Genomic DNA, 18573 nt, shown 5'->3' on the forward strand with positions numbered 1-18573 from the left:
GCAGTTGGCTGTATAATCACACCTGCATATGGCACAGGAGGTTTTTAATGGGCAACAGTTAGAGCAAGAAAGTGCTGCATGATAAGCATTCGCTGAGAACCCACACTTAAACATGTTTGCACGTGTGAGTAATTATATTTTAGGGCTCTCTGTTAACAAGACTTTGTTCTTTCTTTCCTCCAAATCAAATTAGTTGGGGACATAGTTCATTTTGCAATTGTTTGGAAAATGTTTTGGTGTTCTAAATTTCCATTGTACCAAACTTTTGCAAAGTTAAAAGGCAAGCCACAAACCTCCATAACCAGTGAAAGAAAAATGCATAAAACCAGCAATAAATTAAACATGACAAACACACACTGAATAGGAAGGAGGGTGTAAACAAAGCTTGTGTCTCTAAGTCTATCAATCTCCATGTGGGATTTAGGTTCGGCTCACTGTATATGAAGATAATCTTTAATGTTCCTGCCTTTACAAAGATCACATTTGTCTTGGTCTAGTTTAGGCTGCCAGGTCTCTCCTTCCACCTCCCTTGAAAGTGCAAGCCTAACTGTACATAGCCCCGCACCATCTGGGAGTGAAGCTGCTGTATACTGGGGGCTACTCTTTGAGACGATTTTCAAAGAAAGATCAAAGGTAATGAGGAAGGAAGCCTCCTTAGTTGGAGAGCCCAAGTTAAAAAAGAAAAAAAAATGTCATGACCCCCCTACTCTGCTAAATAGAACCCGTTTTGGGAAAAGCAACGAGATAATCTACAAAAAGCACTTAAGATGGTCTTGCGGAGGATGGAGACTCTGGCTACTCTGCTTCCTTAGAATAAAAGTCACTGTGTAAAAATCCTATAGAGAATGGCCATTCATCCCTCTGTACGAGATGCCATCTCAACAGCTTCTGGGGAAAGGTTTAATATCTTCCAAAGACCAACCTAGAAGGAGACGTCTAAAAACACTTGGAAAATTCAAAATTATATTTAAAACGTGGGGTAGGGACCTCGAAGCAACTTCAATCTTACATGTGCAGGGAATCTGTGGCCGCTTTGGCCATGCTGGGCACTTCCTCTTCTTCACCCTCCCCTTTTCCTGCTTTTTAATCTTCCCATCTGTCCCCTGGCTGGACCATCAGTTTCCAACACCAAAAGCAATTGTAACCCTTTGTGTGTAGAAAATACTCCTGAAAAATCAGAGATGCCTAATATAAAAAACTGTAGTCATCACAAATATGATGTGAAAACAAAATTGCGTTTCTTAGTACATTTGGTTCTCTTTCTTTCTTTGGTAGCTATAAGGCAATCTATGAATTTATATGATAAAACTCTTGTTTGGTTTTGACTCCTGAAAGAAATGAAAAAAAAAAAAAAATCGTTTCTTATTTATTGGCCAGGCAGTAGAGGAATCACTCTTGCCTTTCCAAATGGGAAGGGATTTTGAGACATGGATGGGGCAAGTGTCAGTACACAAGATGTTATGATCATTTATGATCATCACAAATACGACTTGAGCACTCAAGCTTGGGAGGAATGCATATGGGTAGGAAGGGTGGGGATAACAATGAGAAAGAGAGCTGTTCTTAACTAGGATCATAAGTTTGGACTGTAGAGTAGTTTTCTCAGGATTAACTTCTTTTTTCCTCATGGACAAAAATCCAGTTTTTAAATTGAAAGATAGGGGCTCAGGTTAAACAAAACATGGCTCAATTCAGCCATAACGATGAATATATACCTTACATGGATGGATCAGTCAGAATTCACCAGCAGATAATGAAACCACTCTAGCTGGTGAATTCTGTTAAAGGATTTAAAAGGAAATACATGGTCACAAAGTGGGTAGAAGGGCTCCAAGCTGACATTTGCATGAGTGACTTGTGGAATGACACCGACGAAGCTGTTCACCAGGACAACTATTCCCCATCCCCTCCCCCCACCCCCAGGCATCCAGGAAATCAGGGAGCTTCTGTTCTGAATGCAAGCTCTAATTCAACTGTTCTCTTCTCAGCTCCACCCCAGGAAAATGGATCCCCCACCTCTCGATGTCTGGGAAATTAAAGATGAACAGTGGGGTCCCTTAACTGCTTCCACAGGAAAAACGTAATAACTGCATGCTAACACAGAGTCCGACTCTGCTTCACACATGCCTTCCAAATCATATTCAAATGCCATTACTTGGTGGAAGTTAGGTCATCTGAAAACATAAAATAGTTGAAACATACGATATTTGGTTTCCCAGGCGCTAGTATGACATAAGGCCATGGTTCTCAAACTTTGCTGCATATGAGAACAATGTGGGGAGCTTTAAGAGTCCAAATACCCAGACTGTTCCTCATATCAAGTAAATGTAAATCTCTGGGGCTTCCTATGTTTTGTTTTTGGTTTGGTTACAAAAACACCACAGGTGATTCCAATGTGCAGTGTTGAACCAGACACCGGGCATGGTTTCTCAAGCTTCACTGTACATATGAACATTCTGGGTATTTTATAAAAATGCAGAATTGGATTCCATTGGTCTGACTTGGGGTCCAAGATTCTGCAGTTGTACAAGTCGTCGGGTGATGTCAATGCTTCTGCTGATGACACTTTGAGTAGCATAGATGTAGAGCAGGAGTCCTCAAATGTTAGTGTGAATCAGAATTGCCCACAGAGTTTGTTACAACACTGACGGCTAAGACTTTATGACTCAGTCGGTGTGAAATGGGGCCTGAGACTCTGAATTCCTAACCAGCTCTTGGATGATACCGAAGTGGCTGTTCTGGAGACCACGGTCGTACTGACACCACTGAGTGAGCCAATCATTATATCTGTTAACAGATGGCCACCACGTGGGGTTTCTAATGAATTCACAGACTTTATATTCATTTGGATCCAACTGATAGAGAGGGACTCAGAGAAGAAAGTGAAATGCAATTACTTACACCAAATCCAGTTACCCTTATCTTTCTGCCTTCCATACATGGAATTATTGGTGAGTTAGCTGGGGAGACCTCACAGGAACATATAGCTGGATGGCAGAAGCAAGGACAAGGAAAGAGAGAATATTAGTTTTATATATCTCAGTAAACAGACAGGACTATTTATCTCCACATCTTCCTCTTTGGGCAATCAAGGAAATATCTGTTAGAGGTATGGCAGAGGTAAACAATCGATAGCTCATGTGGTTCCCATGGAAGAGGTTTCAAGTGACATCCAGCTTACTGCAAGTTCACTAGCTATACATCAAATGGCTGGTACTGTGTGTATATTGCAATTCACTCTGGGGGTAAATTTCATCTCTGGAAGGAATACATCATCAGCCAACAGCTTCAACAGTTTTTAAAATCAGTTTTGTCATAAACTAAGGCAATAATAGTCTTTAAACAACGTGTAACTTACCATGTCAGAGAGAGTTTCACTCAAAATCATGGTTTGGACTCGTCACTTACACATTGTTAGGATGTCTCCTATCTCCCCATATATGGTCCTTCTAATCCACATTTGCAGGGTACTGAACTTATAAAACAGAGGTTCAATATCTTACTCATGAATCCTGCATGAGCCAACTGAACCCAAAAATACCATGACCTTTACTTACTGAAGAATTAAAAAGGAATTAAGACCTCCACTTAGTGAGTAACTAAGCACCTGGATTTAAATGAAATGCAACAACCTCCATCAGTAGAGGAGGAAGGAACCCCATGTGAGAATCTGACTAGTAGTTTCTGACCCTTTTCCTTGAGTTTCAACCCAAAATGAATCACAATATGACCACTTGCCCCCACTGATTCAAAGCATTTTCTTTGACACTACGAGAGAATCTATCAAAACTATTGAAACACACAGTATACTCCTTGGCCTGGGGAACGCAAAGACAGATGTGACAGTGAGCTATTTTACTCATTTTTACACTTCTCACACTGAACAAGAGGGTCTTCTTTCTTCCCCTCACAGCAACCAATTCTCTGATTCTCCAGACACCAACTGGGTGTCCAACATTTCAATTAAATTCTGACACTACCCATCCAGAGTTAGCACAGATTCCGCATGTTAAGGGCTCAGTCCAACAAGATCGTCCCCCTACTTCGGATGCCAGGTGCAAATCCCAGGACTTCCATATTTCAAACCGAATGGTTACAAATTGGGATTTCCCACAACCTCTTCCCTCAGGTTCAATTATTATTGAGTTTGCTAGAATGGTTTACAGAATGCAGGAACACACTTTGCTAACATTTACCAGTTTTTAGTAAAAGGTACAACTCAGGAAGAGCCAAATGGAAGAGACTTATATGGCAAGGCATGGAGGTGTGCCATCCACCAGCACTTCAATGTATTCACCAACCTGGAAGCTCCTAAATCTCATCATTTAGGGTTTTTTAAAAAGGTCTCCTTATGTAGGCATGACTGATTAAATTATTGGTCATTGGTGATTAACTCAATCTATAGTTCCTGAGAACAAAAGGTGCTCCCATCACCCTTAGCACTTAGAAAACTTCAAGCATTTTAGGAGTTCTGTGCCAGCAACTGGGACAAGGGCCAGATATCTCACTATATAATATCACGAGGGTCAGAGACCTTGAAAGTCTTGCAACCAAGCTGTGGAAGTAGGAGATGGGACATGATGTAATTAACAATACAACAATGCATCATCTGTGAGTGTTACAAGCTAAAAGTGTTATAGGCATTCAGAAAAGAGAGTTCAATTACCAAGGGCAAGAATAGCCTGGGCCAAACCAACCTCCCAGGCGGTGTGGAGGCTATTGTACTTACTCCATGTCAGGAAAGGCAAAGAGACACAAAAAGAAAATCCTGGAAGCTTAGTTTAGTTTGGTTTGTTTTTATTTTATCTGAGGAACAGTATGGAAAAGGAGAAAGTAAAGTTAGGAATGGAACTGCATGACTGGATTTCCTCCTTCCCATCCTTCCTCTGTGCCTCAATTTTGGGGATTCAGGGGTGAAAGGGAGGTAGGGGAAGAAACTTAAGAAACAGTAGAAGACCGGGGCATCCAGGTGGCTCAGTCAGTTAAGTGTCTGACTCTTGCTTTTGGGTCAGGTTATGATCTCACAATTTGTGGGATCACCTTGGGTTCTGTGCTGACAGCATGGAACCTGCTTGGGATTCTCTCTCTCTCCCCGCCCCTCCCCTGCTCCATGCTCTGTTTCTCTCTCTCTCTCAAAATAAATATATAAACTTAAAAAAAAGAAAGAGAAGATGATTGACATTGGGAGTTCCTGGCCGGCCTTCCTAGTCACAGTGAAGAGTCGTGTGTAACCCCTAGAGGAACCCCAGCCTACAGTTTGGCACCAACAAAAAGCTAACACAGAAGTGACAATATTGGAGAAGGCAGCAGAAGGGAAAATGATGCAAGAGCATTTCAGCAGACCACACTCTGTGTGGGATGTGAAGGAGCCTCAGAAGTCCCTGTGTGCTCCATGAGGAGACGCAGATGCTCTGAGAGAAACTAGACAATGGTGAGGGTTCAGGGAAGGACGGAAGAGGCCTCTGCAGACAGAAAATCCACAGTGCATCCAGGACCATGAATGTTAGAAGAACACTCCAAAAAACTGAAGGGGCCATTCATACCTCAGCAGGAGCCCATCCAATGGGTAGACTCGTCTGGCTATGCCTACTACAGAGGCCAGCAAAAATCCAAAGATCACACCACAAGTCTGTTAGGTCAGGCAATTTCTAGAAATTCTATAGTTGGGTATTTGGTTATGGGATTCATCCATATAAAAGTAAAAACTAAAGGGGCACCTGGTGTCTCAGTCAGTTAAACGTCCAACTTCTGCTCAGGTGATGATTTCATGGTTCGTGAATTCAAGCCCTGAGCCAGGCTCTGTGCTGACAGCTTGGACCCTGCTTAGGATTCTCTGTCTCTCTCTTTGCCCCTCCTCTCCTCTTCTCTCTCTCTCTCTCTCTCAAAAATAAATAAATAAACATTTTTTAAAAAGTGAAAGCTGAAGTCATAGTAATGAATGAATGGGTAGTATAATATGAGCCAATCAGATGTGAAGAAGGGATGTGGCTGTAAAAGGTGGAGAGGTGACCATGGTAAGCTTTTACCACCCCATTTTGCTGTAGAAAGTGAGGCTCAAAGGCAGGGACAGCATTTTGTGATTTACAGAGATGTTGTTGAAAGAGATTTTTAATGCTACCCAAAACCTGTTGCCAACTCACTATTCACACATCAGATGCTGAGAGTTGTGTTATTGACACCATGTGGCAAGAAAATTCAGTTTAAAAAAATTCTGAATTTTGCAAGTGTATCATCCATTACCAATTATTAAAGAGAGACAGCAGAGCGGCTTCAGATGTAGGTAAATGCACGTGCTGCAAACAAGGAAGAAGAGAACTTCATGAGAAAGTGAGTGGTTAACAATGCTGAATCCAGAGAAGCCTGAAATTGAAGTTAAAGCCTTATAAAGGACAGAGGTAGAAGAATCCAGAATAAAAAACAGGGACGGGGAAGAACAGAGGGAAGAAGGCGTGTCTAGTCATATGAGAAATCTTGCAGTAAAAAAGAAAGAGGGTGTACTTCAGGGGGTTTAGAGAAGGGTTTTTGAGTCATCCGTCATCTACTACCTATTTTGTGGATTCCTACTAAGTTAGGAAAACCTGCTCCATATTTATAGACAAAGGAAAGGAGGAATTACAGAAGAAACAATGAAGAATGCAAGAGAAAAAGGAGTATGCACAAAGGAATGGAGCCCTGAGAAAGAAGGGCTCATGAGGTGGGGAGGGGTGTAGGGGATCACCTCATCTGAAACAGGAGAAGTGGGGGACAGCACGAGAAAGTCTACATCACAGACTGTGGACAGAGTAAGGAGGCGGTCATTGCTCACACCATGGTCTCTCAACCTCAGCATTGTGAGCATGTTGGGCTAGATGATTCTTTGTGTGGGCAGCTGTCCTGTTCAGGGTGTTAACCAGGGTGTTACCCTGACCCTTACCTGTTGGATGCTAGTAGCAGGTGCAACAATCAAAAGGTCTCCAGACATTACCAACGTCTTCTGAGGAATATGGCCAAAATCGCCCTTGGTGGACAACCACTGGGTTAGAGAGACTGGGTGGAGGCACCAAGGTGAGGAAGGGGCTCCCATGTTCCAGAGGCCTCAAACCTCCAAGGGGTGAGTCCACATGGGAGAAAGAGGAATGTGTGTGTGCAGAAAACTGTATAAACACCGAGGCATGAGTTATAGAAGGTGGAGAAGGAGTTAAATCCCATTAGAAAAACCTCGCTCCCTCTTAAGCAATCTCAAAGCAGCAAGGTCATATGGCCTGGTTAGAACAATTCACTGCCTTTCTGGAGAGGCAGACATGAATCTCACAAAATCCCCATCACTATTACATATGCTATGGTAGGTAGGTTTCAGAGGCGACACATCCCTGCTCTTGTAAAATCATGCAATCTACTACTGAGGTTCAAAAGCCCTGTGGGAAGTTTATAGTAAATTACTACAGCTGCTTTTAAAATTGCACAGGAAAAGGCTACAGGGGAGCACCCCCTTCCACAAGGTGGGTCCTCAAAGCCTCTTCAAAACCCCATCACGACCTGTCACGTGCCATGGAATGGGGAGTGTGGTCACCCGGCCCAGAGAACAAGTATGCTTAGTCTCTGTGTTCTCAAGGAAGTTCTATGGGATAGAGATGGCAAGAGTTAAACAAACTGGAGATTCTAGAAACCCTGGCTTCTGAATCATACTGGTAAGAATAGTAAGTTTGCCATTTCCAGGTGTAAGCTCAGGGAAACAGACTGCTTTGTGAAGGAGATAAGGAGCTATCTCCTTCAAATCCCTCATCACTAGCCCGTTGCCACAACATGATTGGTAGCAGTGAGTACTGGGCACAATTTTCTTCACACATGAGGCGCCTTCAGTAGCAAAGCTACAGAGAGTTTCTCCACCTCAGTAACACATAAAAGTAGGATTAGGAATCTTCCCCTGACCCTGGACAAGCCATACATGCTGCTGTTTAGCTTATACATTGCTCATCAAGCCAATGGCACAAGTTGGGGAACGTGTGCTGAGAAAGTTGAGGAGAAGACTAAAAACACCCCTCTCTTAGTGATTCTGGTCGAGGGAAGTTCTGCTGTCTGCTTTTATGGAGGAAAATATCTCCAAGAAATGAAATGGAGCTCCAGGGGAGAAAATGCCTGGTCCGAGTCAGGCAAATTGACTGAGATTGTCCACATATCAGGGCCCTGGCTATGTAAAAACTTTGCAGGCGGCTAGTGATGGATCTAATGTCACTGAAGTCAGAGATTCACTGGTGTACAGAATTAGTGAAACATCAGTCTGCTCACCCAACTGATGTCCTTAGTCTTTTCAGACACATTATTGACTTTCATGGAGGCATTTACCGAACTGAATCATCACCTCCCATCAGATGTGTGTGAAACCCAGAGATGAAGAAGCCAGCCTTCTGGTGACATCCTCTGTCACAAGTCTTTTGACCTCTTCCTATCTCAGTAGGTTTCCTTCTGAACAAGGCAGAAAAATAGTGCGCTGCCTGCTTCATAGGGATATTTTGAAATTTAATTACTAAATGCTTGTTAAAGCTCTCCAGGAAGGCTTTTGATGAAGCAAATGCTCTGACTACAAAGTGTTGTTTAATATGGAGGTACAGCCTGGAGACACCGCGCTCTTCTACAAGGCCTAGCTCCTTTTTTATGCAAATTAAGCACCACCATAATCCACCTGGCAAATTACTATGCTATCAGCAAGGTTTAGTCAGGGGCTCTGTGGGTATCCTTGCTACTTCCTCCCAATTCCTCTCTATTTTTCACCTCAATTGTTTCAGTGTGTTCCTGTCAGAAAATCCCACCGGTATAATCTCCCGTTAATGACCTTCTTGACACCTGTGTGTTGGTATTCTGGTGGGGTAAGACTGTATTGTCTTACACATTAGTGTGACTGAACTAATTGGCTTTATCACTGTTGTACCCACTGTCATCTTCTTGACGTAGAGCTCTGAAGGAATGTACCTGGAGGTTTGGCTGTGTAGAGTTGAAACGAGGTAGAGAAAGTGATGTAAAAGTCACAAGTATCTGGAAGCCTTGAGTCATCTAGAAGCCACAAGGAACGGACCAGGCAGAGAGAGAAAGGTAGGAGGAAGTTGAAAAGCAATTGGTGGCAGATCAGCCAAATCACCTCCTAGTCTTTGAGATTACTTGTATTTCACATTGTGGTCTTAAGAGAGAGAGGCTTTCCAACAGATGTGCAGAAAATGGCTTACAGGTGTGCAGAAAGGCCTAGATACTGGATACTCTTCAGTCAGTTGAACAAACTACTGGTCTACTAGAACCTATCCTCAAGCCTGTCCCCTCCAACAGCTGGAGACCTAATTGGAGGCTTCAAATTCCCTCCAGTTTAAACCATATGTAGAAAAACATCACTTTTGGGGGGGGGCACCTGGGTAGTTCAGTTGGTTAAGTGTCCAACTCTTGGTTTCAGTTCAGGTCATGATCTGATGGTTTGTGAGCTTGAGCTCCGTGCTGACAGTGTGCAGCCTGCTTGGGATTCTCTCTCCCTCTCTCTCTGCCCCTCCCTTGCTCGAGTGCATAGGTGCATGCACTCTCTCCCTCTCTCTCTCAAAATACTTACAAAAAAGAAAAAAAATCATTTTTTCCTGTGTTCCATGGTGAAAAAACTTTAAGGACAACTGGACGAATGATCTTCCATAATTTCCTCTATTTTCACTGTTTCCTCTCTCATCCTTCAGGTTAATCTCTAACAGGATCCACCTGGATATTACGTACAATTCCTTGACTTGGTTCAAATCCTTCCAAAATTTCCCATTGTTCTTAGGATAAATCCCTTTAATATGGCCAAAAAAATCCCTCATGATTTTCCTCTATGCACTTTTTAAGCCACATGTCTCACCATTTCCCACTTCATTTTCTGCTCTGACCAAGGTGAAGAGTTTTCAGTTCTTCCAACAAATCATGAAGACTCTCAATTCCAGGTTTTTACACACAGTTCTCCCTCTGTCTGGAATACCAGTGCCCACTCTCAATACACACACACACACACACACGGGCAATTCCTACTTGTTATAAGGGAAAGGATCCTATTTTTTTTTCTCAACACTAGTATCCAATGCCTAAAACACTGCTTCACATGAGGCGGTCCCTGTTGGATGAGTAGATGGATGAATGGGTGAGTTTCTTTCATATCAGAGTCAATAGTATTGTTCCTTTTAACTCTTTTATTTTAGTTGCTGTTTGCTTTGTTTTTAATCCCACATCAAAGACTGAAAATAAAAGAACTTTCTCCTCAATGAATTTCTCCAAAGGGGGGGTGTCTCATCATGTCTGGCCACATTTTAGATAATGACTTGAACAAATCAAGGCTCTGTTAGCAAATAAGGCTGGGAAATGAATGTTGGGTAAGAAACTACTAATGTTAATTCAAGAGAGGGAACGAAGATAAAGAGAGGAAGCAAGGAAGTAAGGAAGGACTGCATTCCTCAAATCTGGAGTTCTGTTATGCAGTGGGCATAGCGCTAAGTACTAGGGATAAGGTGATGTACAAGACAAATGGTTTCTCTCTCCAGATACCTTGGACTCTAGTTGGGAATCCATACACTCAGAGAAGTAATTTTATTTTGACAAGGATATCAGGAAGTGAAGTATAGTTGCCACAGACAAGTAAAGTGAGTCTATTTAACCTCATCTAGTGGGTAAATCAACCCTTTGTTAAGGAAGGACCCCCAAGCAGATTTGAAGAACAGCCAGGGGTTGTACAAACAAAAGGTGAAGAAAAATAAATAGTGTTCTAGGTTGCATGCCAAAGGCCCAGCTTCCAAAGAAAGAATGACAGGCTCCAAAGGTGACGGGCTATCACTGTGATGGGAGTGTAGGGGATGTGCTCTGAAGCGAGTGTGGAGAAACAGGCCATGCAGGTCACCCAGAGCTTTGTAGACCATGTTACAGATTTGGGGCTTTATACCAAGGCAAGTGAAAACAAGTTCTTTATACTGAGGAGTTGTGTTTTATAAAATCACCTTGCCCACAGTGTGGAGAACATTAGAGAAGGACATGTAGGCATGTAGGGCTCTATCCAGAAGGTCCCTATGAAACATCAGATGCTGGTGTCTGAACTAAGGTGGCAACACAGTATATAAACTGAAGACACACTTAGTAAACAGAAGCAAGAGCTTCATGATTCAACGAGATAGGGGAGGGGAATAAAGGAGAAGGGAAAAAGAAGACTTTGAGGCTTCTTGCCAAAAAAAATTGGTGAGATGTGATGCGATTTATTACGATGAGGAAAAACTGGGCAGTCTGACAAGTGTAAGGAGTGAATAATAATCTCATACTTGGGTTAGAGGTGACTGAGTAATGTGTATATTCAAAGAGTCAGAGTATTTTCCACGACAGTGGTTCTCAAAGTGCAGTTACAGAGACAGCAGTTTCAACAGCACCAGGAACTTGTTATAAATGCACATTTTCAGGTCTCACCCCAGACTTACTGAAGCAGAAACTCTAGGGGTGGGGCCCCTGCTCCATAGCCCAGTGTTCTTCTACTTAAAACCCACTACCACACATTGATTTTCATAAAGAGTAGGATGCAGTGAGATGTCATGGAACTAACAACACTTGGAATTCAGAAGATGCGGGTTCAAATCACAAAGCCCTCCTTTAACAAGGCTTCCAGGTGATTCTGATGCCTTCTCAAATTTGAGATGCACTGGACTATTGCAAATCTATGCAGAACAGGAATAAGAAAGGGCTGGAGGCAAGAGAGAAAGCAGGACAAAGAATATACCAGACCCTGCACTACTCTGGGTAGGAAATTATTCTACTTTCTCCTACTTTGCTCACCAAACTGGTTGACTGTTTTAAGCTATCTCTTCTATCTGACCTGTTTTGAACCTCAGTGATGGTTCTTTCTTTTAATAGGCCTCCCTTCCTCCAATTTCTCTGGTGCTCATTTCAGACCACTGCTACAGACATCTTTTATAAAATACAGCTCTGACCATGACTGTCCTCAGGTTACAAAGCTTCAGAGACCACAGGGGCCCACTCAACAAGTCCAAGCTCTTTGGCTGGCACTCAAGCATGTGAGCACTCTAGAACTGGTGGGGCCAATCATCCACCTGCCTTTACCCCTTACTCCTAACCTGTGCTTCAGCCCAAATGAAATGGCCATCATTTTCAGATCCTGCTTGACACTTGCCTGTTCTTACGATGTTCCTCTTGTTCTCCTCCATCTGTACTCTGTCTTCACCTGATGACCTACCCACTTTGATGTCCTACCCAAAGCCCAGAAGTCTTCAGAGACATTCTCAGGCAATGATGTGCTGAGGCTGGCTTATATATGTCTCTTCCCAATTCATCATGCAGTAGCTTCATGCTGGCAGCTTGAAATGAGCCATGCAGGGAGTATTTACAACACAGAGATGGGCAAACATTATAAATCAGGTCTACCTCCCCCAGAGATCTACTTATTAAATATTTACAAGTACACCGGTGCCAAGGAGAGATGGGCCGGTCTTCATATCACCCTCTAGAGCAGAGACAGATAAACTACAGGACAAATTTGAACCACTACCTGTTTTTATATATAACATATCGCTGGCACACAGCTACACCCATTCCTTGATGTGCTGTCTACAACTTCTTCCACACTAAGCTAGGAGTAGTTGTAACAGAGACTCTGGCCTACAACGTCTGAAATACTTCCTATCTGGACTTCAGTGAAAAAGTTTCCCGACACTCTCTAGGACAATATTGTATATTTATGACCTACCACACACTGTTTTTTATGAATCTGAGAATGAAGTGAGATGTCATGGAAATAATACCTGTAACTCAAAGATGTGGTTTGACATCTACTTGCTAGCTATGCATCTTGGTCAACTTACATAACCTTGCTGAACTTGAATTTGCTCGTCTAAAAAAAAGAGTGGCCCACCCGAGAGCGATGTTCTAAAATCAAACGTGTGAAAACACTTGTAAATTATGAAGCATTATGCAAATATGTGATAACGCAATTATAATTGATGTGTAGATCTTCTTTCGCTGCTAGGCTCTCTCGGGACAGGATCCACACCTCCTTTACATTTGCCTCCCTCACGGTTAGCATCCTGCATGCAGGTGGTCCTCATGATGCTACTGTGGCATGAAGGCTGGATGGCAAGGATGTGCTTCTTCAAGCTCTAACAGCTAATCTGGTTTCTCAGCAATGACTGCAAGGTTAGGCTAACAAAAAAAATGAGAAGTGATCCTAGCTTTCTTGCTTCCTCGACTGCCTCATTCTCTACTTTGTCCTTGCTGCCAGTCTTCTTCCGTTCCGAACCTCATTCCCTCTGGCATCCACCCTGTGTCCATTAAATGCAGATGTCAAATAGGTAAAATAGGCAAACAGCATTTTGTACAGTCTCTACTCCTTGGGATGGAACCATGAGATGGCTTTGATTTTTTTTCAAACAACGATCCATCAAATGTACTTTGTTGTCTCTTTCCCCACTAGTTGGTGGTTCCTTTTAGGCTATCTTTTCCAGGTTTTTTAGTTTTCCTATCATTTTCAGTATTAGACTGTGCCAGTCTCCTCTGAAGCTTTTATTTTGTTTACTAATCCTTCTATACACCCAGAGCAGTATTAGCATATAGTATGTGATCAATAAATACTCATGCAATGAATGAATGCTTTCTTGCATATAATATTCACTCCTTTCCTCTTAAAACTAAAGTGTCAAGCTCATTGAAGGGGTGCATTCTTCCTCCCGGCTAGCACTGGCCAGGCTTGTCTGGGCCATGAGAAACAAACTATTCTGTTAACACACTTCTGCTTCCTCTCCCCAGCTCTTTCCATTAAGTCTAGGGGCCAGGAGAGGAAAAACAGGAGGCGGTTTTCCCTAGGGGACTGCTCTGGGAGAGCTGAAGTCCTCTTGTGGGAAGATTCCTGCTGCCTCTCTTGCCGGTACTGACCAATCAGCAGTGTCTTCACAAGGTGTCTGTCCATGGCTGCTGCCTGTCTCCCAAACCAAGCATGTATGTTCCTCAAGGAAACAGAGGGGTCTCCTCAATGTCTGGTTTCTGGTGAGAAGATTCAACTGTGACTTAACCTTTCTCATTAACCCTTCCTTCAGCCCCCAACTGGGGGGGGTCCACCGTCCACTGGTGATCCTCTCTGGCCTCTCACACTGCCCTCTTTGGTGGGACTCCAGCATACTATCTTTTGTTGGTGTGCTTGGTCTAAAAACAGCTCACACATTCTCGCCACACTGGGTGGTTGGAGTACAGGCTTCTCGGTCTCTGCCTCTTCTCCTGGCTCCATGGTTACTCTCCAGTTGTCTTCTGCTACCCCATTGCCTAACAGGGTTATGAAATGGCAGCATTCCCAGTTGAACGGGTGATTCTTGGGTGACCTTGCCGCACTGGCTTCAGGGAAGCTGAAGCTCCCATCTTACTACCCCGGTGTGAAAGTAAAAGAGAGCTTCTCTCCAAGAAGACTAGGCTTTGTAAATGTGACGACCCAGTCCTCTTGCCATAACGATCAGGTGCAGAGAGGGAAGAGCGGCTGGAGTAACAGAGCTGATTCTGGGACCCCCTGATAAGCCTTTCAGACTCAGGAGGACAGCTGTCCATGCTGGCTGCCCTCCAGACCTTGTAAATTGGCTTCTTGGTGGTTTTAATGTCTACTTTGGGCCTTAGCCACAATGCTGGGAACACAAGAAAATGCATTTCCACAGCCTGTTACAATTTAAACAGTGATACTTTTTATTTATTTATGTTTTAAATATTTATTTATTTGGGAGAGAGCAGAAGCAGGGGAGGGGCAAAAAGAGGGGGACAGAGGATCTGAGGTAGGCTCTGCACTGACAGGCTAACAGCACAGAGCCCGACGCAGGGCTCGAACTCACGAACTGTGAGATCATGACCTGAGCCGAACTCGGACCCTCAACCAACTAAGCGCCACCCAGGTGACCCACAATGATACATTTTACATTCTTCAAAATGTCAAAGCTAAAGTAGTTACTGATGGTAGATGGGAAAGTGGCAGGGTTGACCTCTAGGAAATTCCATGAGAAGCTGCTAACTTGCGCTCATGAAAGTGCCTTCTGCAAAACCATAAAATAATACTCTTTCTGAAGCCCTAAAGCTGTCTCAGAGTTGTGCTTCCAACTTAGTTTACAGTTGGACATGAAGGCCTAACCTTCGGTACCAGGGAGTTAAAACCCAGGAAGACAGAGACAGAGACAATGAACGGGGAGCAGATAAAAACGAGGCAATGATAACCAAGGTTCAAGATAACTGGGATTCACGTGGAGGAGTAAAGCATGTGATTTCCTTGGAGAAAAACTGGATGGAGTCTCAGTCACGGGTCTTAGTAACCCAGCGTCTCAGTAAAGTGAAATAAAATGATCATTTAAAACTTAACGAGAACTGCTTGAGATTTTTTAAATTTGAGAAGTTGTCATTTTTTAATTGTCTTTCTTATTTTCTTTCTAAATACAGACACCCTGAACAATGTTTAACTGCTATTTTCTGATGGAATATTTCTTTTTCACCAAAATCCTCTGCCATGGAAATCAGTGAATAATCTGTAAGTGCTCTCAAATGATAAAAAGGGATGGAAGTGGAAAAGTAATTGCACCTGCCTCCTGAAAATGATTAGCAGCTTATGGTACCCTGAAATCCTCTTTTAGGATGTTAAAACAATCGCACAACTGTTCTGTCTCATCCTGTGTTTTATGATTCCAGCACTTAAATGACACAGACACAGAGAAAGGCTTTAGATACCTAGCCTGTTTTCAGACACAGAATAGATCTGCATGCCATTAATTCTGAATCCTCCCCACTTCCCCAAAGCACCTGTTCTTGCTCCAAAGGGCAAGTTGCCAACTTGCAACTAGAAAATTAAGTAATGCGTGAAGCAAGGAGAAGTCTGAAAACTTGTGCTTTTAAAGTAATTTCACAAGTACAAATCTTTAATCAGTAGCTTCCGAAATGCTGTAATTTATTTAGAGGGAATACTTGATTTCCTTACAAAGAAATGCCAAACAAACTGAGAGGTTCCAGTGCACAGATAGGAGAATCTGTCTCCTTCCACATCCCACTCTACAGACATCCCTCAAATACCGTGTGACAGACTCCATCAGGGGTTCTTCTTTCTCAGCGTTTGTGGATAGGGCTTCTTCCCCCACAGTCATCCTGCAAAATTTTCATGGCGACACTTTCATAGAAGAGGAATCTTCCTTTTCCCACTTACTTTCCCCATGCTATTTTTGTTTACAGCTGTTCATGAATGGTTATCTCTAAAAGAGGAAATGGCAAGCAACACTACACACATTTATTGAGTAGATACTATGTGGTGCTGCACTATATTATCGCTACTTTTCTACAGGAATCTAGAAAAAAACTCTAGCCCATTTTATAGTGGGAAACTGAGGCTAAGAGAGCTTGTAGCTGGCTAAAGACCCCCTATCTCTTTCTGTATGTGGTTTTATCTCAACAAAAATAGTATGAAAAAGAACTTGGGCCCTGCTAAGAGCTAAAGGGACAATTATCTGAGGGTTGAGACTAGATGATTTAAGAGTTCAAGCAAATCTGGTCCGTTCATAAGGAGTTGGTTTAAACCTGATATCCCAGGTGCTTACAAAGATAACACAGGTACATGAGGACATCCCTGTGCCCTCAGGAATATACATTTCATCTACCAGACAAAATGAGCCTGGGAAAAAGAGAATCAGATACAAAAGGTACAGGACAGTATATTCACAAAGTGCAAAACCGTGTGGCAGACAAAAGGTGTTAAAGAGGGCCAGAGCCATGGCTTTGATTTCAGGAAGGAAGAGGGAACAGAGGGGCCTGTGAAACTCAAGGTCACTTCAATGACGGGAGAAGAGAGCAAAAGGTTTTTCAGACCAAATTTCAACCGGTTGCTGCTGAACCAAATCCTGGCTTTCCCCTTTTCTGCACAGAGGAGAAACCTTCCCAGGCTGTCACCTAGTGCCGAGAAGAACAGGGTTCCCTGTGAGTTTGGGGAGCTAACCCAGGCTGCTCTAAGGCAACTCAGCTCGCAAACCCAAAGAGGCAGATGGTGGATGTGCCAACTCCATCAGGCCGCTGCTAATTGAGCTCAGCTCAAGATAGTAGGCTAGATACTCAGCGTTACATTGCTATACATTTGACCTGCATGACCTGGGCTGCCCTGAAACAGAAAATCGGCATATATTAGGCTACTTACCTATTCACAGTCCACCCCTTTCCACCCACCCCCCCACCCCAATCCCCAGCACAGCCCAGCATCGGTCATCTTTCCATCAGATAAATGATTCTCTGGCCACCACACTTTTGTCATTAAACTATTCTCCACCCTCAAACAGGGTCTTCTGAGTCAGCTGTTTTTGTATGATGCTTTCAAATGTTCTGGTAGAGTATATTTATTAACTATTCAAGCATTTTTTAACCTTATACATTTTTATGACTGTTCTGCCCTAAATAAACATTTTTTTAGCATTAAAATATTGTTTATTTATTTATTTATTTATTTATTTATTTATTCTTATTTATTTTTGAGACAGAGAGAGACAGAGCATGAACAGGGGAGGGGCAGACAGAGAGAGAGACACACAGAACTGGAAGCAGGCTCCAGGCTCTGAGCCATCAGCCCAGAGCCCGACGCGGGGCTCGAACTCACCGACCCTGAGATTGTGACCTGAGCCGAAGTCGGATGCTCAACCAACTGAGCCACCCAGGCGCCCCAACATTACAATATTGTTTTAACATGTTCAGCTTAGGGGCCGCCTGGGTGGCTCAGTCAGTTAAGCATTCCACTCTTTTTTTTTATTACTGTTTTAAATTTTTAACTTTTTTTTTTTAATTCTCAAGTTAGTTAACATACAGTGTAGTCTTGCCTTCAGAAGTAGAACCTCGTGATTCATCTCTTACATAAGACACCCAGTGTTCATCCCGAAAAGTGCCCTCCTTAATGTCCGTCACCCATTTAATCCATCACGATTCTTGATTTCGGCTCAGATCATGATCTCAGGGTTGGTGAGTTCAAGACTGGCAACTGGTGCTGTGCTGACAGCACAGAGCCTGCTTGGAATTCTGCCTCCCTCTCTCTCTGCCCCCCCCCCCACTTGCTGTCTCTCTCAAAAACAAACAAAAACTTAAAATATTAAGATTAGTCTCCGTATGTAGTAGTTAACTAATAACCATTAGTCTCTCTTCTTGTCTCTTTCTCTTGCAATTTACAGATAAAGAAACTGAAGCTCAAAGAGATGGAATACTACTTGGCAATGAGAAAGAATGAATTCTGGCCATTTGCAGCAATGTGGATGGAACTGGAGGGGATTATGCTACGTGAAATAAGTTAGGCAGAGAAAGATACCATATGTTTTCACTCATGTGTGGATCCTGAGAAACTTAACAGAGGATCATGGGGGAGGGAAAGGGGGAAAAAAAGTTACAGAGAGGGAGGGAGGCAAACCATAAGAGACTCTTAAATACTGAGAACAAACTGAGGGTTAATGGGGGGTGAGGGAGAGGGGAAAGTGGTTGATGGGCATTGAGGAGGGCACTTGTTGGGATGAGCACTGGGTGTTGTATGGAAACCGATCTGACAATAAATTATATTAAAAAAAAAAAAAGAATCTT

The 18573-nt window shown here is 43.0% G+C and overlaps 1 protein-coding gene across 10 annotated transcripts in view; it reads right to left on the reverse strand.

The window, feature by feature from the left end:
- The window catches only part of LOC147584351 (uncharacterized), a 477282-nt gene that overhangs the window by 125495 nt on the left and 333214 nt on the right, over positions 1-18573 (reverse strand). For all 10 annotated transcript variants that reach the window (XR_015248644.1, XR_015248641.1, XR_015248642.1 and 7 more), the window contains one exon: positions 2902-2987. The gene's annotated coding sequence lies outside the window, so the exon portion shown is untranslated. The remainder of the gene's footprint in view (positions 1-2901; positions 2988-18573) is intronic.

This window comes from Puma concolor, chromosome A1 (assembly GCF_028749965.1).
Source record: "Puma concolor isolate L17-30 chromosome A1, mPumCon1.1.hap2, whole genome shotgun sequence".
Taxonomy (NCBI): Eukaryota; Metazoa; Chordata; class Mammalia; order Carnivora; family Felidae; genus Puma; species Puma concolor.